The 26,398-nt window shown below is 37.0% G+C and overlaps 1 pseudogene; it reads right to left on the bottom strand.

The window, feature by feature from the left end:
- Positions 1-14,512: 14,512 nt before the first annotated feature.
- Positions 14,513-26,398, bottom strand: part of LOC149224994 (cytochrome P450 734A1-like) — a 124,229-nt pseudogene continuing 112,343 nt past the window's right edge.

The raw sequence follows: 26,398 nt of genomic DNA, 5'->3' as shown, positions 1-26,398 counted from the left end.
TTTTCTTTGGCTTGTGGTTGTGATTTATGTGACATCTATAACAATTAGAAGTACAAACATCATTAATGGTTACATGATTATTCTATGTTGATTTTCTTTGGCTTGTCGTTGTGATTTATGTGACATTTATAACAATTAGAAGTACTACCATTACACTGGCCTATATGTTGAAATTTTGTTCCACATCAATACACTTGTTTTAGTTTTGTGTGTTTGATGCATATATTATGAATAATCCACCTGCATCATAATTGTGAGATAAATGTGGTCCCTACAACAAAATAGTTGGCTTTGTTGTGGAAGTTCTTCAACTGATGTGATAACATCTTTCTGATTATTATATGCATAGCTGTAATAAAAGCATAAATGGTCAGTCCAATAGCTAAACCATAGACAAAGATTGTCATCATGGGGTTTCATTCAGAGAGCAATATCATAATACGTGGGTTCATATTGAGGGATATATATTGAGGTAAAAATGACATAATGTATTGGGGGATATATAGGGGCTAAAGGGTTTTTATATTGACATGTATAAAAAATGGAGCTAAGTTAATGACAAAATATAAAGAGGTATAAAAACTATTAATGAATAAATAGATACCTACAATGTCTAGTAAAAGTAGGGATTTTTTTTTAATTGGGAAGGTAGATTGGCTTCACATTGGTAGGTGGTTAAATAATATGATTTTTAAAGTATTTTCCAATATGTAATCAAATTAAAGATATTGTTTAATATGCCATGAATACACGTGATATGTCAGAGGTTCATTGAGTGAAGCCTCTGTGATTGTCATTAGGGTCTAGCTTATATGCTTGTGATTTATAAATTACCATCAATATTTCACTGGAAAAATTTGTCACAACATGTATGATAAAATTACTAAAACATTTACCATTAATTTTTTCTTAAATTCCAAATCCTCTAGTAAGCTAATTTTTTGGTTTAATTAATTAAATAGTTGAAAAGCAAGAAATAGAAAATAGAAAGAAATACACACCATAAAATGTGCAAGTACAAAGAAAGAGGTACTTTTAATGGAGTTACTTGAGACTTGTGGCTTGTATGACTACTACAAAATCTTAAATCCTATTTTTCTCTATAGCTTCCAAGTCCTAGTTGCTCCTCAACTATGGAACAAAATATAATCACATAGAATGGAACACCTACTCTTAGTGGCCTAACTGACAGAACTTGACAGCCAACTAGGTGTAAGGTTTGACTCCTTGAACCCTCAACTAGCGTTATAGGTTTGAGCCTTCTAGAGTCTTCTTCAAAGTCCACATGTAGCTAGCCCCTTACACATGAGTAGCAAGCGCTGATGTGGTATTCACTCATACCATAATGGTCAACATGATATGTCAAGTTGTAAAAGGCATAACTTTTGCACACAAACTCTGATTTATGTGATTCTTGCATTGTTTGAAAGGTCTCTAAGTATAGACCAACATCCCAAGTTCTGATGCTACATTGAGAAAATCTCCACCCCAAAAAATATCATTTAATTCCTCAAAATAGTTTTGGAAGGTTTTAGATCCCAATTCTCCAATCTGGGACCTATTGGTAATAATGACACTGCAAGCTAATTCTTCCAATTTTTACACTTTGAAAGCATTGAGATATATGACAAATAATATAATGATCCAATCAAGGTCAGTTTGAGAGAGAATTTGTTATCCTTCCCACCCAGGTTCAAATCCCACTTGTAATATGTACCTCCTAGGTCGATTAGGGTGGAGAAGATACCAAGGATCTCATTCTCAAGTGATTGAGAGGGCGAGACAAGATGTTGCTTATAAATAAAACAAAGAGAAAACCTAGATAGAATATTGAAGTGAAAGGAATGAAATATGAAAAAGTATCTTTCAAATATATTCAATCTAACCTGGTCAAGAAAATATTTATAGCTCATTTTCTAACTTTTCCTACCAATGTATGAAATTTCTATTGTTTTGACCCATCTAGTAATTTATTTTTTCTGTTATATGTTAATCATGGTTTCCTAGAATAAAAATTTTATCTTCTTAAATTTTTGGAAAGGGAATGAAAGCTAATAAACTTTCAAAGGCAAAGCCTCTTTAGAGCTTCATTTCCTACCATGCCTATCCTTCCCAATTTGTGATAGTTCAAGCTTGATATTGGCAGTCTAATAAAACCTCAATATTAGGTAGTCGAGTATATATTATAAAATCGCAATATCATGAAATGGAGTATAGATGATAAAACCTCAATTGACAAGGCATGAAAAGTTCTAGTAGAGGAGTTTTTTACAACTATGGAAGGCCTAATCTAGATGAACAAGCTTTGGGTTTTGAAATTGAGGCGCTGCATGAAGTTGAATTCTGAAAATATAATATTGAATATATTTATGAAGTAGATGACTAATATCTCATGGTTTCATGATGCATATAAACATCTGCCATATCGCAATCAAATGGTCATGGCTGCAATTATCATCTTTGCATTAAAAACTTATTTGGCACTAGAAAATATGTGACAACTTAATCAATGTTTATGTTTGCAAATCCCACCATTAAAATGGGAATATGTTTTATCTTTGTGAAGAAGAAGAGATATCATCATTGATGCTTCAGGGCAGAAAATATGTTTTATTTTTGTGAGGAAAAAGAGGTATCCTCATTGAGTCTCCAGAGCACAAATTTGGAGCTAATTAGTTCCTCTTGCATTAAAAAATGTCATAACAAGTAGATGGCTTTTAAAATATATAGAAACCAAATGGCGCAAGTCAGTTATCTATATTTATATAGATAGAGAGAGATATTCTTATCTATTACAATTACACATACATGCCCAAAATGATAGAGCAAGTTTCAAATTGTTGATTTATCACGTGATTGTTTAATTATCAAACAATATAGAAGATTAAGAATAAGGAAATTTACCAAGTTTTTTTATTAAAGAACTTGAATGGTTTGTATCTAAATGTTCATACATAGGTGTTTCATTGGCCTTGACTATTATTTCCTTATAGAAAAGACCAAATAAATTGATAAGTACATTAGATGGTGCAATTACGAAAGAGAAGATAGATGCAATAAGAAGATGGAATAATTTCCAGGTGAGTTGAGAGCATTGATGTATATGGTATAAAGTGTTTAACATAATAGTGAATTCCATTAGCACGCTATCTATATATGTTATTCATTGTCATTAAATGCATATGTATGGAACACATACAAAATGACATTTACATTGAGTGAATAATTATGTACTTAACTAAGTGAATCATAAGTAACGAGCATATACTTATTTAAGTTGTGATGGATAATCATCTATATGAAGGAAAGAAACGAAGGAAGTATATTCTTTTTTGTTTATAAAGGACAAAAATAGAGTGGTGAGACTAAGTAGAAAAAAATACAACAAAATAGTGAGTACCTAGAGCATCTCCAAAGTAGTTGATGCTTGAAGTTAAGAGAATAAGATAAAGGGGGTTGAACCCAAAATGGTAAAACTTATATAGTGAAATAGATACATCATATTACATCAAAAGAAACCACCCAACAATAAAGTTGTGTCATAAGGTCCTTCAAAAGAATAAAAGACTATGGATGTTATTGGAGACCATTGTCTTGGTCATTGTTAGAATGAGACGAGGATGCGTTATTCTCTGTTGACACAAATGTTGTAATGTTGAGTCTAATAATATCCTCCAAAGAATTGTGTAGAAGTCGAGAGGCCTTTGTCATATCTCTCCTAGCATTTAAGGTTGATGAATTGGTTAGAGAGGAAAGAAACCTAGTGACGAGAATCTATTTGTATCTATAGGGATGAAAGGGAGGAGAGAAACCTAGACAAAAGGGAATGTGTTAAGGTTGAAGGAGAGTAGTAATTCCTATATGTTGTGAAAGGAACAATAGGACAAAGTGACCTCATGATCTCTCATTCCAGGTAACACTAACTAATGTATTATTGTCTGTGTTAGCGATGACCATGTCAATGGGATGATTAACATCTCTAGTCATTAAGAAGGACTTAAAGGAGGAGGAAATCAACTAAGTAGGTCTCGAAGGTCCCTATGAAGATTGCATCTTAGATGTCACTACTTCTTGATTATATAGGTACAACTATGTTTGGTCTAGGTAGTAAAAAAAAATAAAAAAGAACTTACAAATTCTTTATATAAGTCAAATAAAAATCTTACAAAAACCTATAGTTTACTATGAAATATGGAACTTTAACATTACATATTTTCCATTTCAAAAATGTGTAAGCCATCAACACTTTAAATATGGCATGTAATGATATGATATTATATAGCACATCTAGAAAATATTGTATTTTATCAAATTATATGGGAGGAGTGCAAACACCAGCATGTCTTGTTTAAGAATGGTTAATAAGGTCAACATGTTGGCTTCGTCACTTTATTTTCAATTTTATTTTCCTCCCGCTTTATCCTTAATTTTATTTTCCTTCTTTCTTTTCATGTCCAAGGGTGCTTGGTGAAAAAAGTAATGTAAACCACTCTTGTTGGAACATCGTATAGTGTGGTGTTAGTGTAATCACACATTTTAGTTTATTATTCTAAGAGGTGAAAAAACGAATATCTGACATAATATGTCATGTATAATACAAATTTATATTATTGTAATGATTTTTTTTTTAAACAAAAAACTATTCATGAATTTCAAAATAGTGATCACAATAAGATAGCTATATATGTTAAGTCATTAACTAATGGTAAGTGTATGATTACCATGAATGAAATTGTTGGCTTATAGGACTTGTTTAATTAGAGAGATTTGCTTTATCTAGATAAGACAAAATTAAATACAAATTTATAATCTCATTTTTAAAATACATCATATATTCAACAATAAAATTATTAATATAGTGATTAATAATCTAATTTTATGTAAATTGTCAAAGTAAAACACAAAATAACTTAATCAATGCATAATTAAAATTTATTAATAATTTGATAAAATTAATAAAAATCCAATTGAATCTCAAATATTTTAAACAATGGATGAATTTTTGTGGTCACACTAGGATCTGTATGTTGTGTCACATTATGTTTCTCCATGTGTTGATCTTTGATAGTTTCATTTATACATTGGACCTATGGCATGGCATGTGAAAAATGTTATTTTCCATTAGCACGTTAATTATTAGTATAGGAGAATCCTGCTCAAAATCTTCCACCACTTTAGGTGGAGCTCTTGGGAGCTTGACACCTTAATCCTCAGCCACTACTAGCAACTTAGTAATTTGCAATGTAGGAGAAGTTTAGAGTGGTCCAAATTCCTCATCAACAATAAGATCTCTACTAAAGCTTACTTGATTAGTATCAGTGTCCACCCACTTATAAGCTTTATGAGTGGCATTGTACCCTGTAATAATCAAATTCTTGTTTTTTGGGTCTAACTTGGTTTGCTTCACAAATGGAATCCATATATATATATATATATATATATATATATATATATATATATATATATATAGGAGTTGTCTTTAGTGCGACTTTTTGGACTCTTCGGTGCCGGAATCCGGCGGAAAAAAATTGAGGTGAAATCTTGATTTGTGTTATTTAAACTGGGTTTTTTACTGTATATATGGATTCAACACCCTGGAAAACCCATAGGGCACTTCGATTGTGCATGTTTACCCATCAAGCTTGTGTTTTCAATAAATTCCTTGCCGGATTTTAGAGAAATAAGACCGGATAAACCCACCAGAAAAACTTCCAAAAAGTTGCACTAAAGACAACTCATATATATATATATATATATATATATATATATATATATATATATATATATATATGATTCAATTTCAAATTTAATAACGAAATACATTGATTCATATATCATAAATATTGTATACAATGATTTCAATTCATCATTCATTATTCTAGCATTTGATTAGTACTAAGTAAAATAGTAGATTAAACTTTGATGGAACAATCAATTGAAATTACTCAAACTAAAAAGTAGTTAAAAATGACGAGTCAAAGACTTGGTTTAAGGTTATTAGTATCTAGATTCAAGAATCAACAGTTAAAACTAAAAATGAACAATGGAAAATGAACCAATGTTATCATAATTGGATCGGTGGTGATTGAGTCAATCGGCCCCAAAATTGAGATCTAGAAAAAAAAATGGACTAAAAACCGGCCAACCAAAAACCACATGAATATTCAAATTTTGAAAAAAGTACATAAATATTCATGTGCATCATAGGAATCCAAAGCTTTATACACAAATATGAAAAGTATCTCATATATATAGCAAGAATGTATGTAACCAAAATAACACTTAGTGCAATCCATATTTGAACCAAAATACATCAACAAAGTGGCTCCCAATATAAAAAAATACCTACATATCATCAGAATCATTATGTGTATTTGGATCCTCAACATCAATATTACCCTATAAGCATTAAAATAAGATAGAGAAAGGTTAAGATGTCAATTAAAGATTTTGTTTGGGTGGCAGGTACAATTTTATTAGGGTCATGATAGATGAGCTCAATAATCAATACCACCAACATTGAGGTACACAAAGGCCTTGGTGCTCTTAGTTAAATACTAGTTCCATACCCTCTTACGTGATAGAATCCAATAGTCAAGATTGAGGAGATTGCAACATGATAGAACCCAATAGTTAGGATTGGGGAGATTGCAACATGATAGAATCCAATGGAAGTGTTTCAATCTCCCCAATCCAGAAATCCTAAAAACTATTAATTTTGTTGGATTTTAAGTGGGATTTAAAATTCTACTTTCTCCATATGATATCCAATGAGGTCAGAACCACTCTCAAACATCCTAAGTCAATTAATAGTAATGTTAAAAATTTCATGTAAAATGATGAAAATAAAAGATAAAGGAGAATGCCACTATCACTTTAAGAACTTAACATTACCATTAATATATAACATTGGTAGGGCCCTACGGTTGAATATTAGGTACCCCACTCATAAATTATTGTTTTCAAGCAAATTCGAGGGGAGATGCTTAGTTGTTTTAGAGGGGAGATACCTACAAGCACCCTTTTTTGGGAAACACATAGCCCACATTGGGGAAATGTTTCCCCTTACTTCTCCCTGAGTTTCCCAAAAGGGCGATGTGAGGAAACATTTTCCCAAGTTTCCTCTCATCTTGGGATCATGGGAAACATGGAGAGTGCACCCCCCACCCTAAGGGACGTGTCCTTGTGGAACATTGGTCTATTATGGATGAATATATTTCTCTTTATTTTTTATTTCTCACTTTTGAGCTAATTTAATTAATCAAGTAGAAAAACCAACTAACTAAAAAAATTGGTGTCTAGGAAAACATTAATGATAAAAGCTTTAGTAATTTTATCAAATATGTTGTGATGAATTGTTCCAATGGAATATCCATGACAATTTACAGATCATGACACCTAAGCTAGCCCCTATTGCCAATATTTTTCTAGGGTTTCGCTGTTGGACTTTCCCTTTATGCTTTCATTATGCATATAATAAACACAAAAATACGCTATCATCAATTGAAGAACTTCCACCACAAAGCCAACTACTTGGTTGCAAGGACCACAATCTATGTCACAATTACTATTCATGCGTATTATTCATAATATATGTACCAAAGAAACAAAAATAAAACAAACATATTGATGTAGAACAAAATCCCAAAATATAAATCTCTATAAGAGTAATACTTCTAATTATTATAGACATCACATAGATAACAACCACAAACTAAAAAAATCCACAAAACATAACCATAAAACCATCAATAATGTTTGTACTAAAATGAAAGAAAACACTATCATGTCAACCAAGGGCTGACACCAAAATGCACCTTCTAAATGGACAAAAGGCTTTTAGTGTGGATAATGCCCTTTGGAAAATTTTAAGCAACATTGATATGTGTATAGCATATTGGAATTTGAAGAAAATTAAGGATACATATATGATTAAACTGTCAAGTTTTAGATTTTGTTGGAAATTTCTGGTAATTTCAAACAAATATTGAACAGAGGAAATGCTCTGTTTCTGCCACAGGATCTTTTGCACAGGGAAGCCCCAAAAAAAATTTGTGAGCAGAGCAAAGTTTCTCAGCCAAAATAAACTTGTATTAATTTATGAACTATCTGGTACAATTTTCTTCCTCTCTCTCAGAGGGATTTACCCAAAACATTCACCAAAAAAAACTTTGCCTCTTTTACAAATGATTTTTACACTGCTGTGTAAAATCTTCATTCACATTTACTGCTATTAAAAAGGGATTTTTACATGTACTGTTGTAAAGTAAAATTTTCTTACATGGGTTTACTGCTGTTAAAATAAAAAAACTTTCACATTCACTCATGTGTGAAATTTCTCATTACATTTCAAAATTCTGGGTTTTCACATTACATAAAAAAAAACTTTTTCATTCCCATACGATTCAACGAACTACAAGCACCTTTGAAAGAGATCTCAAATGTTCATTTTCTGCTGCAAGTTTGCTCTGGTTTCAATTTGTTCGCACTGCAATGCTTCCCTGTTTTTTATTCGCTCCTCTGGTTGTTTTTCGCTGCGGCGAACCCTTTTCCCTTTCACCTCCGTGTGCAATTACCATTGAAAATGTCAACGCTCACACATTATATATGGGTTAACAAAAAAAATACATGCCGTATGAAAGCTTTAAATATTTTACCTAAGACTTATGACAAAGCATTAAATGCATTAAATGAAACGGACCTAAGACTATGACAGTTCATTAAATACATTAAATAAAAGCCGGCGGTAAAAGTAAAAGTAACGTTCTGGCAGATTGATGAAGATCCATGTCCGTTGACTTGATCGGATGCATTTCGCACACCTAACTCACACAAACTAATCGAAGTTTAGTGTCCGGGAGATGGGCAGTATTTGGTTCGTACACAAGACGCGTGGCTAGAGCTGATTGTGTCGGAGGCCTCCAGGGAAAAATAGCCTTTGACAAAAGGTGGTGCGATAAGGGACAATGGTTTTCTGAAGTGGTTTTCGGTTGCCGTTTAATGCAGCTGTACAGCAGGTTGAAATTAATATTTCAACACTCCCCTTTAATTTCAACTGTTGGGCATTCAGTCATACCCAAACATTTCCTCAAAAATTCAAAGCTTTTCTGGTCCAATGGCTTTGTCAGAATGTCTGCTACCTGTTCCTGAGTCCTGCAATGTTGTAGAACAATTTCTCCATTGCTCACCAATTCCCTGATGTAATGAAACCTTGTGTCAATGTGTTTCGTTCTCTTATGAAACACCGAATTCTTGGATAATGCAATAGCTGAGCTATTGTCACAAAAAATCACTGTTGCTTTTGCCTGCTCTTGGCCTAAGCTCCTCAACATCCTTCTCATCCAAATTGCTTGACATGTTGCTGCTGTAGCTGCCACATATTCTGTCTCTATTGTAGACAATGCTACAATGGACTGCTTCTTAGAAGCCCATGAAATGGCTCCTGAACCCATGTGAAAAACATAACCGGAAGTGCTTTTCCGATCATCTACACTTCCAGCCCAATCACTATCAGTGTATCCAACTAAATCTGAATGTTCTGAGACATTATATAAGATGCCAAAACTTTTAGTACCTTTAACATACCTCAGAATTCTTTTTGCTGCCTGCCAATGTGCTTCCTTTGGCCTCTCCATGAATCTGGAAATTAAACTAACAGCAAACATTATGTCAGGCCTAGTTGCAGTCAAATACATAAGGCTGCCAACTATGCTCTTGTACAAACTAGGATCAAAATCCTTGCTGTTGTCCTCTTTGCTGAGTTTTAATCCCATTACTGTGGGAGTGATTGCTGCCTTGCATTCTTGCATGTTAAATCTGCCCAACACTTCATTTACATATTTTGCCTGTGAGATAAAAATTCCATTTTAATTTTGATCTACTTCTATTCCTAAGAAGTATCTCAGCAAACCCATGTCAGTCATTTCAAATTCCTCTTTCATGACTGTTTTGAAGTTTTCAATAAGATAAACATCATTGCCTGTAAAAATCACATCATCAACATATAAGACAATAATCAAAATTTTTCCATCTTTTTCTTTGATATAGACTGTGGGTTCTCCCTCACATTTCTCAAATCCATTTTCCAGTAGATAGGAATCTATCCTACTGTACCATGCTCTTGGCGCTTGCTTCAGCCCATAAAGAGCTTTTTTCAATCTGCACACTTTGTGCTCTTCACCTTTCTTCTCATAGCCTAGAGGTTGTTCAATGTAAACCTCTTCCATTAACACTCCATTTAGGAATGCTGACTTCACATCCATTTGATAAACTTTCCATTTGTTTTGTGCTGCTATGGACAGCACTGCTCTCACGGTTTCCATTCTTGCAACCGGTGCGAAAGTCTCCTCATAATCTCTCCCATACTGCTGCTTGTATCCTTTGACAACAAGTCTTGCCTTGTGCCTTTCTATCTTGCCTTCAGCATTGCACTTGGTCTTGTAAACCCATTTGACTCCTATGACCTCTTTACCTTTTGGTAGCTCAACCAAATCCCATGTCTTGTTTCTCTCTATGGCATTGATCTCCTCATCCATAGCTTCTATCCATTTCTTATCTTTAATTGCATCTTCGAAATGAATAAGATCATCAACATGAAAATACAAGGCAAATAAGGAATTCATTCTTTCATTATAAATGTCACTTAAATTTCTGAATTCTTACCTCTTTCATTTGGTGTGCAAGTGCTTGAAGATGCACTTGAATTTCCTCCTTGTGGTGTGCTTGGAGAAGCACTTTCATTTATCCTCAAGGGTGTTCCTTGCTGTCCTTGTGTTGGCGCTGCTATTTGGGGATGTGTTTCAACTATCTCCTCATCATCTTCATCATGAGACAAACAGTTTTTGACATTCACTGTTTTCTCTATGCTTCCATCCCAAGCTTTTTCCTCAATGAACTGAACATCTCTGCTCACAAAAAACTTCTTGGTGGATGGGATATACAACCTGTAAGCTTTGGATTCCTCACTGTATCCAATGAAAATACATTTCTCCCCTTTGCTGTCCAACTTCCTCTTAGCTGATCTAGAATGTGTGCATAGGCCACACATCCAAAAACTTTCATGTGGGTGACTCCTTGCTTTCTCCCACTCCATGCTTCTTCCGACACTTTGTTCATCACTACTTTTGTTGGACACGTATTCAAAATGTATACTGCACAATGTACAGCTTCAGCCAAATAATCATTTGGCAAATGCTTTGCCTTCAACATGCTCCTCGCCATATCCATGATGGTCCTGTTCTTCCTTTCAGCTACTCCATTTTGTTGTGGGGTGTACCTAGCTGTGAATTGCTTATGTATTCCATTTTCTCTACAAAAACGTAGAAACTCCTTGGAGATATACTCACCTCCTCTGTCAGTTCTCAAAACTTTAATATGCAGCCCGCTTTGGTTTTCTACAAGTGCCTTGAAATTCCGGAATTTTTCAAACACTTCACTTTTGTTTTTAAGGAAATAGACCCAAGTTTGTCTTGTAAAATCATCAATGAATGTTAGAAAATATTGGCTGCCTGCTAATGATGGGGTTTGCATTGGTCCACATAAATCTGAGTGGATAATCTCTAAGGGTGCTTTTGCCCTTATGCTTTTCCCTAATGGAAAACTTTCTCTGCGTTGTTTTCCCAAAATACAACCTTCACAAAGGCTGTCCGGTTTCTCTATCAATGGTAATCCTCTTACCATTCCTTTTATGCTCAACAAGTTAAGACCTCCAAAGTTGAGATGTCCAAATCTTAAGTGCCACAACCAATTTTCATCCTTTGGCACACTTTGGAAAGCCTCTTGGGTAACTGCTGCAATTACTTCTTTGTTTTTCAAATCTGTCCTTATTCTAAGAGGGAACATCCTGTTCCTTGTCATCTTCACTTCAGCAATACATCGTTTGCTGGGTACCCTATCCATGATTGTGCATACATCATTTTCAAAGAAAACATTGTACCCCTTATGGACAAGCTGTCCAATACTCAAGAGGTTACACTTCATTCCAGGGACATAGTAGACATCTGCTATGGTTTTCCTTTCACCCTTCTTTGTAAATATTTTGACTTCTCCTTTTCCCATAACAACAATTTTGCTATCAGTCCCAAGTGTGACTTCTGATTTCACGTTTTGATCTAAAGCAGAAAACAGGGCTAAGTTTCCTGTCAAATGGTTGCTGAAACCTGAGTCTAAGAACCATATGTCTTCACTATTTGTTTTAGCCATGTTACAAGCTAATAACACATTATCTTGACTGATGTTTTCTCTAGTGACATTTGCATTTGGTCTATTACTCATATCATGTTGCTTCTTCCTACATTCATTTGCATAATGCCCATATTTTTTACAGTAATAACATTGGGCATTGGATTTCTCATACCTTTGTCCTTGAGCATGATGTTGTCCTCTTTGTTGGCTGTTGCCTTGACCTTGGTTCTGATTTGGGTTGCTGCCTCTTCCTTGAGCATTTGCCGGGCCGTTCCTTCCACCTCTGTTCTGGCTTCTGCCTCTTCCTCTCTTGTTTCCTCTGCCTTGACCTCTTCCTCTTCCAAAGGACATCTGGGTCTTGAAGGCTTTCTCTAGAGATGAGTTTTCATTTCTACTCAACCTCTGCTCATGTGTTATCAGTGATGCATGTAGCTCATCAACTAAAAAGTTTGAGAGATCCTTTGTCTCTTCTATGGTGATGACAATCACATCAAACTTTGAGGGTAGGATCCTCAACAATTTCTCCACAATCCTCCTTTCTTCAAGAACTTCTCCATGAGTTCTCATCTGTGTGACCAATCCAATCACATGTGTGAAGAATGAGTCAATATTGTCTGACTCCTTCATGTTCAGATTCTCAAAATCTTTCCTCAGCAATTGTAGTTTTGTTGTCTTCACTTTCTCCATGCCTTGATAGGCTGTCTTGAGGGTTTTCCATGCTTCTTTGGATGTCTTAGTTGCTGCTATCCTTGGAAACACACTCTCATGCACTGATTGATATAAAAATACTAGGGCTTTGGAATCCTTCTTCCTATTTCTCTTCAATAGGTCTTTCTCTGCCTGAGTTAAACTGTTAAACTCTTCTTCATCTCCTGGTTCTTCAAACCCATATTCAACAAGTTCCCATAAATCTTGAAGGCAAACAGGACTCTCATGGTTATTGCCCAATAGTCATAGTTTTTCCCATTAAACTGTGGGAGCTGGGTGTTAAACATACCCATGCTAGTGCTTGTGCTAGCCATTCCTTGCATTCTCAGATATGCTTCTAAATCTTAACTGTGTGTTTAAAAACTGATTGTTTCTTTCAGCAGTAATACAAAAAAACTTTGAGGAATACCTAGGTTCTTTTCCCTGAGACTTCACTCTGCTGGAGAAGATTTACTACTGCAACAAAACTCCTTCCTTCAGCTTCTTGAACACCTTCAAAGAGCCTGGATCTGCTCTGATACCATGTTGGAAATTTCTGGTAATTTCAAACAAATATTGAACAGAGGAAATACTCTGTTTCTTCCACAGGATCTTTTGCACAGGGAAGCCCCAAAAAAAATTTGTGAGCAGAGCAAAGTTTCTCAGCCAAAATAAACTTGTATTAATTTATGAACTATCTGGTACAATTTTCTTCCTCTCTCTCAGAGGGATTCACCCAAAACATTCACCAAAAAAAACTTTGCCTCTTTTACAAATGATTTTTACACTGCTGTGTAAAATCTTCATTCACATTTACTGCTATTAAAAAGGGATTTTTACATTTACTGCTGTAAAGTAAAATTTTCTTACATGGGTTTACTGCTGTTAAAATAAAAAAAACTTTCACTTTCACTCATGTGTGAAATTTCTCATTACATTTCAAAATTCTGGGTTTTTACATTACATAAAAAAAACTTTTTCATTCCCATAAGATTCAACGAACTGCAAGCACCTTTGAAAGAGATCTCAAATGTTCATTTTTTGCCGCAAGTTTGCTCTGGTTTCAATTTGTTCGCACTGCAGTGCTCACCTGTTTTTTATTCGCTCCTCTGGTTGTTTTTCGCTGCGGCGAACCCTTTTCCCTTTCACCTCCGTGTGCAATTACCATTGAAAATGTCAATGCTCACACATTATATATGGGTTAACAAAAAAAATACATGCCGTATGAAAACTTTAAATATTTTACCTAAGACTATGACAAAGCATTAAATGCATTAAATGAAACGGACCTAAGACTATGACAGTTCATTAAATACATTAAATAAAAGCCGATGGTAAAAGTAAAAGTAACGTTCTGGCAGATTGATGAAGATCCATGTCCGTTGACTTGATCGGACGCATTTTGGACACCTAACTCACACAAACTAATCGAAGTTTAGTGTCGCATACACAGGACGCATGGCTAGAGCTGATTGTGTCGAAGGCCTCCAGGGAAAAACAGCCTTTGACAAAAGGCAGTGCGATAAGGGACAATGGTTTTCTGAAGTGGTTTTCGGTTGCCGTTTAATGCAGCTGTACGGCAGGTTGAAATTAATATTTCAACAGGTTTTTGTATGTTCATTCAGAAATACCTATTTTGACATTAGTTCATGTAGAGGATAACCTGAGCTCCATGTTGGGGTTGCATGGTGAACACAAGGCTAGGTGCATGAGCATAAGATGGTGAAGTTACAAAAGAAAATTGTTGCAGAATCATGGGTAATACCACTTTTGTTTCCAACATAGCAAAATTCTGACCCACGCATATCCTTGGACCAATTCCAAATGGCATGAATGCGAATGGATGCTTTGCGGCTTTTGCAATTCCCTCACCAAATCGTGATGGGTTAAACTCCTTTGCATCATTTCCCCACAACGATGGATCATGGTGGACTGCAACATTGGAAGTAGAAGGCCAATGCTTGCAAGAATTGAGAGGTTTCCAAGTTTCATTGGTTTGTATGTCTGTCGTTGCATAAACGCTGTTGGTGGATAAAGTCTGTGGACCTCATTTAGAATCATTCCCACCTGCAAAGGCGTACACAATATTTTTAGCCCGACCGCCAAACTTTCTGCCTTACGAATGAATAAGATCTGTAAAGTGTAATCTTAGGACCATTGGCTACCTCGCAGGGAGACATCACTCGGCTCGCGGTAAGTTTTTTTAGCAAACAGTACAGCAGATCAAATGATATTACTTTCAGTGATATCCGATGGGGGATTGATCCTATGCCTGTGATGTTTGATAATGTTATGAATGAGGAAATTTCCCGTCCTGTTGATGAGGATGAACTCCTTCGGGCCATGAAAACTTTCAAAAAGGACAAAGCCCCCGGCCCGGATGGCTGGACTATTGGCTTCCTTATCCACTTTTTGATCTCTTTAAAAATGATCTGCTGAGTATGGTCTACGCCTCCAAACAAACTGGTCAAATCCACAGCAATTCTTCCTCCACTCTCATAGCCCTCATTCCGAAGAAAGATGAACCCGGAACCTTCTCTGACTTCCGCCCTATCTCCCTTTGCAATATCTCCTTCAAGATCATCACAAAAATTATTGCGCTCAGAATTAAGGATACTCTGGCCCGCCACCTCTCTCCAAACCAGCATGCTTTCCTCAAAGGTCGTAACATCCATGATGCCGTCGCCTCCACTTAGGAATGCCTTCATTCCATCGCTGTCAATAACACCAAAGCGGCCATCCTAAAAATTGACTTACAGCGGGCTTTTGATGTTATCGACTAGGCATACCTTCAATGTCTTCTCGCCAAAATTGGGTTATCTCCCGCTGTCATTCGCTGGATTATGGGATGCATTGAAAATGTAAATTATGCGATTCTGGTGAATGGCCAGCCTTCCCCTTTTTTCAAGGCTGAGAGGGGCCTTCGGCAAGGTTGCCCCCTGTCCCCCCTCCTCTTTATTCTTGCAATCGATGCCATGAGCCTCCACATCAATCGTGCGGTGGCCCTGAAAGAATTTATTCCGATAAGGATCTGCAAGAACATCAAGATGTCCCACAGCCTATTCGTCGACGACGTGCTCATTTTTGCTGTGCTCTCCATGGCGACCTGGACATGCATCAAATCCATCCTGGATCGTTTTCACAGAGCATCGGGTCTGGCCATGAACAAAGCAAAAACAATCCTATACCATAACGGAGCCGATGAACTCCTTATCTCCCGGATCGCCCAGATTTTTGATATTCATCATCTGCCGCTTTCAGAGGGCATAAAGTATCTTGGGTTTAGTTTAAAGAGTCGCTCCTACAAGTCGACGGACTGGCGCTGGATTGTTGACCGCTTCCACAACAAGCTCGCTATTTGGAGCTTCCGCACCCTCTCTTTAGGAGGCAGGGTTGTTCTTGTCAAATCCGTCCTTTCTCAGCTCTCTGTCTTCTGGGGACACCTCTTCCTTCTCCCGCCTTGCATTATTCATTCTATCAACAGAATTATTTCCTGTTTCATATGGGGAGCAAAGGCTGAGCGGTACAAAATCCACCTTGCAAAGCTGGACTCTCTCTCTCTGCCGAAAAATTCTGATGGATGGGGCATTCTGAACATTAAAATTTTTGGCGCTGCACTCATCTGTAAATCCCTGTGGAGGGGTATTTATGGAACTAGTCTGTGGAGCGATATCGTCAGGCAAAAATATCTAAAAGGCAGGGGAATTGATTTCTGGTTCAGATTCGATACAATCGGCATCAAACGAGGCTCTGCAATCTGATACAGTTTTCGAAAGGTCCAACATTACTTCCTCAGCAATCTAAAATGGAAAATTCATACAGGTAGCAAGATCTTCATTGGACTGGACTCTTTCGCTGGATATAGGGGAACTCTGCTGGTTCCTCCTCCTCTTCTATTCTTCCTCCGCAGATCTGGCTTGTTTACATGGAATCGAATCATAAAGGAATGGAATGGTTCTCTGCCAGTGCTTCGGGATGCTGATGATATTAGCCTCCCAATCGATCTCATCCCCCTTTGGTCTGATCTCTCTTCCTCTCTTCAGCGGGGTGGCTTTCTGCGTTCCACCGTTGCTGACCATCTGATCTGGTCCCTCCCTTTCTCTGCTCCGCATGCAATAGTAAAGGATATATACTCTGATCTCATTTCTGCTCATGCACCTGCAAATAGGCGCTTTCCAGTCTTCTGGTGGAAGCTTCGATGTCCCCTTAAGATTATCTTGTTCTCCTGGTTGGTGCTTTTCAATAAGAACTTAACCTGGGACTCCTTGAGGCGGCGGTCATGGCACGGCCCCAGCAGATGTGCTCTCTGCAAGATGGAGGAGGAATCAAATTTTCATCTCTTCTTCAAGTGCTCTGTTGCCCAACAAATCTGGTATGACCTTGCAGAATTTTTCTCTTTTCAACATCTAAGTTTCATCTCTGTGGATGTAGCTTTTGCCTGGTGGGGGCGCCAAAAATCTCTCCGACCCATTCTGCCCATCACCATCTGGTCTCTCTGGAAGTGGCGGAATCTGATAATTTTTGAAGACTCTTCTCTTTCTGCTAAATTTGTCCTACAATCCGTCTCTGCTCTGTACATTCCGAACAGCTGAATGGTTCCCATGGGTTTTGATTTTCTTCTCAAAATACTGTTAAATAGGTTCATGTCTCATGATGGTTATCTGCTACATGGTTTTTCAGATGCTGCCTACTGGAACTATAAGATGTTCTGAGCTATAAGGTGTTCAAGGACCATCTGAACTTTTTGTCTGTATATCTCCTCAATATAATATCAAGATTTTCTTTCTTGAAAAAAAATAGATTTTATATGATTTACCCACTGCTTCACATTAGTCTTTGTGAAGGAATTCTGTTAAGATAATACACTAAAATCTCTACTTTTTACTCTCTTAAAGTGGCTGACCAGCCGCTTAAAGATTCTACACTCAACTATTCTAATTTAGCTTATATGAAAAAGAAAAAAAATTCTACTGTAATTTGCTCGAAGAGAAAGGCTTGTTTAGGCAGCCATTACAATCTTAAGACGATTCATGCTATCTGCATCTGGGGCATATTTTCCACATACTTCCAACACCTCTTTGCGTGCATGTGCCTGCCAGTCTTGATGCATTTCCAGTAATACCATGGTCCATGTCAACAGGTTTGCTGTACTTTCATGTCCCGTAAAGTAGGAAATCTTGCATTCATCAACGATTTCCTCCATAGTCATACGTACATCTTGTGCATTCTTGGCAGACATCATTAGACCAAGTAGATCAGCACCATAGCTGCCTGACTTTTCTTTTACAGCAATCCTTTCCCTAGCTCCAATGACCTGCATAATGCATCTTCTGAATTCTTTTTCCAACTTCCAACATTGGCGGTTCTTTCTTGTTGGCAGAAACCTGTGGAGGAGGCCACTCTCACAAATCACAAAACCCAATGCTGGATATTATAAAACCTTCTAAATTATGGCACACTACATGGTCTATTGCAGACCAAGAACATTAATAACTCTGTAAATTCCATACAGGGAGTGGAGCTTTGAAAGTGATGATAAATTTTCCGTTGCATCAATGCCATCTCTCTGGGTCCATTAAATATTGCAAAACTTCTGAAGTTATTGTTGGATAAAAATCTGGACTGAAAATTTGTGTTTATCGAAAAGCTATTATATTTATAATACATTTAAGTCTTTTGAGATTGAATGATGTGCTGCCATAAAACTCCAAAATTTCACCTGGAATATAAACTCTATGATGCAGGAGCATCTAGCTGACAGGCAAAGACAAAAGTGAGGGAATATGGTTTTTGAGGAGGACAGAGAGATTAATTCATTGAGTGGAAAGCATACTTGTTTTTTTTCTTTTCTTTTATTTTATCAAGTTACTTAAAGATTAATGTAATAAGCTCTAATTAGGAGTAGTAATAATTAGATTAGAGTCAATGTTTTCAAACAGTTCAGTTACTGTTGTAAAAAGCATGAAAAGAAAATGTACTAGACAACCAGACAAAGTTCCGTATGGGAAATAACTGATGTAACCAATTGAACAAACTGAACAAACTAACAACAGTTAGAACGGTTTGTAAACAGTGCTATTAAATAGTGGAAAAAAGCACAATACGGGGGTTTGGACTGAGAGAGAAATATAGTAAGAAAAAAAATACAATTTTCGGTGCACATAGATCCTTATAGCCTAAGTCACCAGGTTCGAGTTCGAGTTCGAGTTCGGCGACCATGAAATTCGAATAAAGTTCGGCAACTAAAATTTTGTCGATAAAATTCGACATATAGAAATTCGAAAAAAAAATGTATATTAAAGATAGATATGCATATGAGAAATGGTATGGCAGCAAGTCCTGTGAGCAACCATTCATAACTGTTCAAAAAATAAAATACATCTGAATCTTAAAATAATTCAATCTTTTAAAGATAGATTGGCATAAAAAAATATACAAAAACAGTTTTAAAGAATTTTCATTGTCCATATGACACATGATACATGAATACATCCACTAACACATACAAATAGATATTCTTTTGGCAGTTCAATGAAAAACTCTGCATTATAATTTATAAGATACAAAGACGGTTTAAAGTTTAAACTTTAAAGTAGCTTGGCAGTTTTAGAAAATTGTTCATGCAAAAACTAAACTAGAAATCTAAAACAGGAACACAAGTTTTATTCTTGATGTTCCTGTTGCCCACTTGTTATATCAAAAAGTTCTATGTCATCAAGAGCAGTATGAGATGTGAATCCGCTAGATGCTTCAGCACCAGATTCATCAGTGAATTCCCTGTCAGTGTTTATGTCACTATCAATGTACAAATCAGCATCATCCATTGTTGCATTTGGAACAGGATCGATCCATGGAGTAGAAGAATTGGATGACTCTTTAGCCACATTCTTCAATGCCAACTGCAAGTTACTACGAACATAAACAAGATCTTCTAATTTTCCAGATGACAATCTATTTCTTTTTTTGGAATGAATGTGGTCAAAGGAACTCCAATTCCTTTCACATGCTGATGCACTTGTTCCCTGGCTTAAGATACGAATTGCAAAATTTTGCAATTCTGGTGCCCCTGAACCATAAAATTCCCACCATAGTGCTGGATCACTTCTGCTCCTATCATACTTTGCTGATTTTGTTCCAAATAATCCTTCTTCTAACCTGTATGCTCTCAACTGACTTCTGATCAAACCTGCAATCTCTGGATCTAGATTTAGCTTCTCAATAGACTGGATAAGTCCATTCATGATTTCTTCGTCCCTATGTCTTGGTAACCCAAACAATCTAGGGTCCAAATAGCATGTTGCTACGTGTAATGGACTATGCATCATCTTCCATCTATGATCAATTAAATCCCATATCTCCTTGTAATCAGCTTCCACATTATCAAAAGCAGTTGCAATGGCCTCTTTGCAACGATCAAGGCTTTCATAAACAAAACCCATACAAGGTTTGTCACCATCAACCATGCGGAGCACATTAACAATTGGGCCACAAATTTTTAAAACCTTGTTTGCATTTTCCCAAAAGCCATTATTGAGCACTATTTGTTCAACATTTTTCCCCTTAGTTTCTTTTGAGAGGGTAGATCTCTCCCACTTAGTGTTGCAAAAAACAGCTCTTAGGCTCGCTTTTTCCTCAACAACTCTTTTCAGAGTAATATAAAAAGTGGCAAACCTTGTATCACAAGGCCTCAACAACTCTTTTGATGCATTCTTCCTGTATATGCTCAAAGTGAGACGAGGGTTGATGATGAAGTTTGAAATTGTTTTGGCTCTTCGGATTGTTTCATTGACCCAAGGAAATTTGGCTAAGTCATGCAACATTAAATCCAAGCAATGAGCTGCACAAGGGGTCCAATAAATCTAATTATATTTTTCCATAATCAGCTTCCCTGCACCAACACAATTTGATGCATTATCTGTAACAACATGGACAACATTTTCCATCCCAACCTCTTGAATCGCTTCATCCAAAATTCCAAAAATAAATTCTGATGTCTTCACTCGATTCATTGCATTCACTGCCTTCAAGAAAAGTACCTCTTGAGGACAATAAACAAGCACATTGATCAATGGGCGATGACACAAATCTGACCAACCATCACTCAAAATTGTGCATCATGTAAGCTTCCAGGACTCTTTAATATCAGCCAACTTTCTTGTCACTCTGTCTTTCGCTCTCTTTAGCAAAGTTGTCCTTAAAGCTTCAGATCCAGGAGGAACATAGCCCTTCCCAAAATCAATGGCCTTTTTAATTACATTTTTAAAATATGGACTCCTCGCCACATTAAAGGGAATTGCACATGCATAAAAATACTCAGCAACAGCATCATCAACTTCCTGTTTCTCAACAGGTTTCCAGAATTGATTTAATGTTTTCGGCCCACCTGTTTTTGCTTGAGGAGCTGTAGAACTTGATCCACCAATGTTTGAAACTGAATTAATGGTGTTGGAGGAAGACATGGCAATCTCCCTCTCAATTCGCTGCCTCTTATTCACCCTTTTCTGCTTTTGCATCTGTGAATTGGAATGGTCTTTCTCCACTTTGGCTTTTTGTTCATCGGTGATCTTAGTGCAGGCTTCAACACCACCTCCACTTCCATTGCTAATACCGAGAAGGTGATCCACTGCTCTAGTCAAAGTGCCAGTGAAATTATGTCCACACAGCTGACATGAAAGATTAAAACCATCTTTTTGGACAAAATTCCAAGCTACAGCAGTTGATTTTGGGGGTGCCATTGGAATTTAGAAGTCTGAAATGTCTGGCACTGCAATGTCTGAAATGCCTGCAATTTTTTTTGAAATTACATTTTCGTTAGTTAGAATTTAGAAAAAGGAAAAGTGATTAAAAACACTTTGCAGTTTGCACACATATTTATGCTTTTGTATCAGTATGTTTCAAGATTTAGGCTCACAGGCCTGTAGGCTGTAGGCTGTAGCTATTACACGAATATATAGATCTATGTAAATATAATGCAGTGAATTGTTTTCTGGGCAAATTCCAAGTCCAGCATTTGTTACAAATTACCGCTGCTATGGACGTGAATGTGGCTCACAAAAAGGCTGTTATGACCTGCTTCATGTTCATTCTGAAATGGTGTACAAAATTATCAATCATCAAATTATCAATTAGGGTACATGGGCATCTAATGCATGAGAACTCCTTTATTTGGTTGTAAACTTGTAACTTATAGTTGTACTGTTGTGTTTCTTGATGGTTCTGATTCTTCTATTTTTCTTGTAATTCTAAAAATATTTTTATATGTTTTTGTACCCTGCCATTTACCCACCGTGTTCAGATTCTGGCTTTTCAAAAATTTGGCAGATCTGTATTTTGATCTGGTAATATAGAGGAAAGGTTGTCTGCATGAAAGGGTCCAGTCAATGGAATGAGTTTTGTGTTTCCCTCTGGTTTCCAATCATTTTGCACTCCTCCTTTCAAGTTTTGAAACTGATTTAGTTTACTTGAATAATGAGCTTGGTGGTTGTGGCTGGAAAAATTTCAGTTTCTTCCGGCACTGCAGTAACTGATGTACCAGTACAGCATAATAGGAGAGCCTCAGAACCATTTTGTTGATCAGAAGAAACCAAATTCAACTACATGGTTCATTCATTTTAATTGTTTATGATTCTTTGTATTTCATCTTCAGTAGCCCATTTAAGAATCAGTTTTTCTTTCCTCCTATGTACCGTCTGGCAGTATATATGTTTGTGCCTTGACTGAAAATGATTGAAAGTGTCCACTTGAATTGCTTTTGTCTTCATTCATGCTAACATAATATTTTTTAAACCACGGAACCTCTTTGTGGTTCACAATAAAGCAACCATAGAACTCTGGCTGTGTCATGAAGGCAATGATTCGATGGTGCAGGTTTTGCTGAACCTTCTTATTGTGTTGTTAGTTTTTTACTATAGCGTTGAAGTTTTTTACGTTATATTAAGCATTTATAGCTTAAGTTTTTAACATTATATCAGGCATTGGACGTTATCTTTATTTTACAATGAGTTTACCATTGCCTTGGTACAAGAGATTCGAGAACAGTGTTCAAATTTAAAAACGAGATTGTCTTTTACCAAGGGAACTGATAAAGCTGTTTTATTGGCATTGCTACAGAACTTCAGAAAATAAAGGATCTAGTGACGGGAGTTGAATCATTATGGATGGACCATACCACAGACCATAAACTTTAAAGTTTGAAGTTTGAACGAGTCCTACCTGAAGGCTGAACCGTGAACGATGAGCCCTTGTGAACTTCACACTTTATAGGCGTCGGCAGGCTGACAGCTGAGAGTCGAGACGCTGTAGTCTGTAGAGTCACGCCTGCAGTTTTCTCCTCTTAGATTTCCTCGGCCTGCAGTTTTGCACCCTCCAGCACTTGTCCGCACCAAAGGCTCTGCCCTTTACGTGACTGTTAGCCCAGACCAGCCCTTAACACTATAATTACAACTGTTGTTTTGTTGTGAGTCGTGACTGGAGTATGGAGTGTGGTGAGTCTGGACCGCCGGCGCCAACGAAATGAAACCCTTCGCACAAGTTGTAACCCAAACAATGGAACAATGAAACCGGCGAGCAATAAAACCCGCGGGCCGCAACCTAAAGCCTAAAACGCGCGAAAAAAAAAAAAAAAAAAACGAATTTAATCGAACTGTAGGCGAATTTAATCGAACGTCCGGCGAATTTCATCGAATGTCAGGCGATTTTGTTCGAAAAAAATCGAATTCGGCTTGAAATTCGAGTTCGCCATTAAATTCGGCGAACTCGAACGAATATGTTCGTTTGTCATTGAAATTCGCCGAATTTCGAATTTAATGGTTGAAATTCAGCGAATCTGGTGACTTAAGCTTACAGCGTCCTATTCATTTCTGAAATATTTTTTTTTGTATTGAATTACTGTGTGAATATTACCAATGCATGGTCACAGAACTTAAATCGAAAACGAGAGATATTTGAATGTAGAGGTCGTTCAATTCGGAGAAGGAGTAACGGCGCCCATCTACAGGCAACTCCAACAGAATAACCAAACGCACAAGAAATCGTCTATACAAATTCCTATATACGAAATCAGAGTTTGCCTTTACAGTGAAGAGAACAACCACAGTAAATCCAGGTATGCGAACTTAAAAGCATAACCAAAATTCAATTCCAGATAGTTCTTATACAGTCATCAAAAAGTTATTGCCCATTTACATTTTGTGCAAAAAGCTTAAGAACGAACCAGTTCACGGACTTGGGAACCGTAACCATTACCAACATAAACCAAAACCCCATAAATCCCCAAACCCACTCCTACGACTCGACACAGACATTACTCGACAACAGAACTAAGCACAGAGAGTGGCTCGAGGCCAACAACCATACCAAACCACACGCCGAAAGACTCAGGGCAAGTAAACCACAAGTAAACAGAACGATGCTACCCGGAATTCCTTCGGAATAGTCGAGTGTCCAAGCACCGAAACCCTCGGTCGCTCCACCTGCAAAGGAAACCAACAACCGAGAGTCAAATTACAGTGGAAACAAAATACAGAGGATTAAAACAATTTTATTTTTGAATGAGCAAATACTACACAGGGGTTCCGCTTACCTAACAGACAAGCCGTGACCACCGTAACCTCGGATTGTCTTCCTGCTCACAAGGAGCCGAAGACGATTAGAACCAGAAAGAAGGACAAGTACAAAGATATAGCATAGAAGGAAAGCTTACCAGTCAAGTTGGCAGAGGAATCGACGGAGAACGCCACCATTAGTTTGCCGAGACCGTGCATGAGCCGAATCAGTGCTGAAGAACGAGACCGAGAACCACATACTCATCAACCAACACACAGAGGTGACAACAGTGAAAACCTAGGTGACAAATCGAGTAAAGGACGCACAGAGGCAGAGACCCGTAAAGCCGACAACAGAAAACACAGGAACAATCTAGACACAAGCAGAGAAACAAACCTTACCAGGGTTCAACAGTTCAACAGACGAACGAGACACTTCCAAAACAAATTCCGAACCAATGGAGCCGTGAAGACCGCCGAGAGCATGCAGCTCGAAGAACTCGGAGCAACAAAACCCCGGACCAGCTAAAAGAACCCACATTGAAACTTGCAGACTACCAGCTCGTAGCTCAGAGAACCAGGTGGATGAGTTTCGAACAAATACGAAAGAATCACAGAAAAAAATTGTAAGGGTCACCGAGAGCTCGCAGATTAAAGGACCGGAGGAAACACAAAACCAAATGAATGCAAGGGTGGCGAAAACCCTATACCAAGGTGGGGTTTTAGGATTCTAAGAAGGGACAGGTGTCCGCTCAACACATAACCAACGTACCATTACCGTAGAACCTCTTAATTAAATATAGATTGAAAATCAAGTTGCGTATATCTGAAATCCGGTGGTTATAAACATCAATTGACAGTACAACATCAAGTGGGAAGTAACGACGGCGGGACCACGTGGGCTGGCCCCATCACTCTAAGAACTGATTCAGCGGTAAGAAGTATTAGTTGATCCTGAATATTGAAGAAGTGCTTTCCCTCTGCATAACTGCTTCCAAATGAGCAATAACATCTGTTGTCATATTGCGGAACTCCTGGAGCACTTCAACTTCTGCTTCACTAGACAACACCAAGTTGCTCCATTCCTCCAACATATTGGTAGTGCTTTCCACAATTGTTGGAACCATGCCCTGTTATGGTAGTACAAAATTTTATTAATTAATGTATATAACTTTTATAGACCTCTTCTTGATGTATAATTCTAAATATAAATTTGCAATAGATAAGCATAAGTAAAACAACTTAATTAATTTGCAAGGGAATTAGGCCTATGATATAGGACCAAGGGTCGGTAGCACACAAAAAAGTGTGCTTTTATTAGAGACCTGAGTTTCTGCCTCTCGTTAATCTAAACAATTATATTTATAAAGTGTTTTTTGTTAGAAAATATTTGGGAAATTTAATTTTCATTTTTGCAGAGGGGAGAAATTTAATTTTCGTTTTGGCTCGCAAAACTAGGTTTGCGCACCATGAAAGTGATTTCACGGAGCTACCTTCGTGTACCACGAAGCTATTTCCCAAACTTGGATTTCGCTCACCGCAGAACTATTCCAAAGACTTAATGAATACTCACAACAAAAATAACAAGATATGTTTGGAGCAACACACTAAAACTTAGTATTCATTTCTTAAACATGAAAATACATTTACATGACACTACTGCTCATTCACCAGGTAAAATAAAAGTTACAGCGATCCACAGTTAGAACATTTTTGCACCAACGTTTCAAATCCCAAATGGGATCCATCATCAGGATGTGAGAATGATGATAACAGAAGAGCAACAAAGAAATAATAAATAGTGATGAGGATAAATTTTTAGAACAGAGTAAAACAGAGTAACTGTTGCTTTCAGGCGCTCACCAAAAATTGCTCCACCATTTTCTCCACAAAGACTCGTGCTCTTTTCTTTACGTCTTACTCTCTAACCTCTCTATACTATTACAAAATGACTTTTACATTCATATATAACTCAACATACAATT

The sequence above is a fragment of the Pinus tabuliformis genome, chromosome Q, assembly GCF_031772625.1.
Source record: "Pinus tabuliformis cultivar Carrire ecotype Pingquan chromosome Q, CPIR1, whole genome shotgun sequence".
Lineage (NCBI taxonomy): Eukaryota > Viridiplantae > Streptophyta > Pinopsida > Pinales > Pinaceae > Pinus > Pinus tabuliformis.
This window is presented reverse-complemented; position numbering and strand designations above follow the sequence as displayed.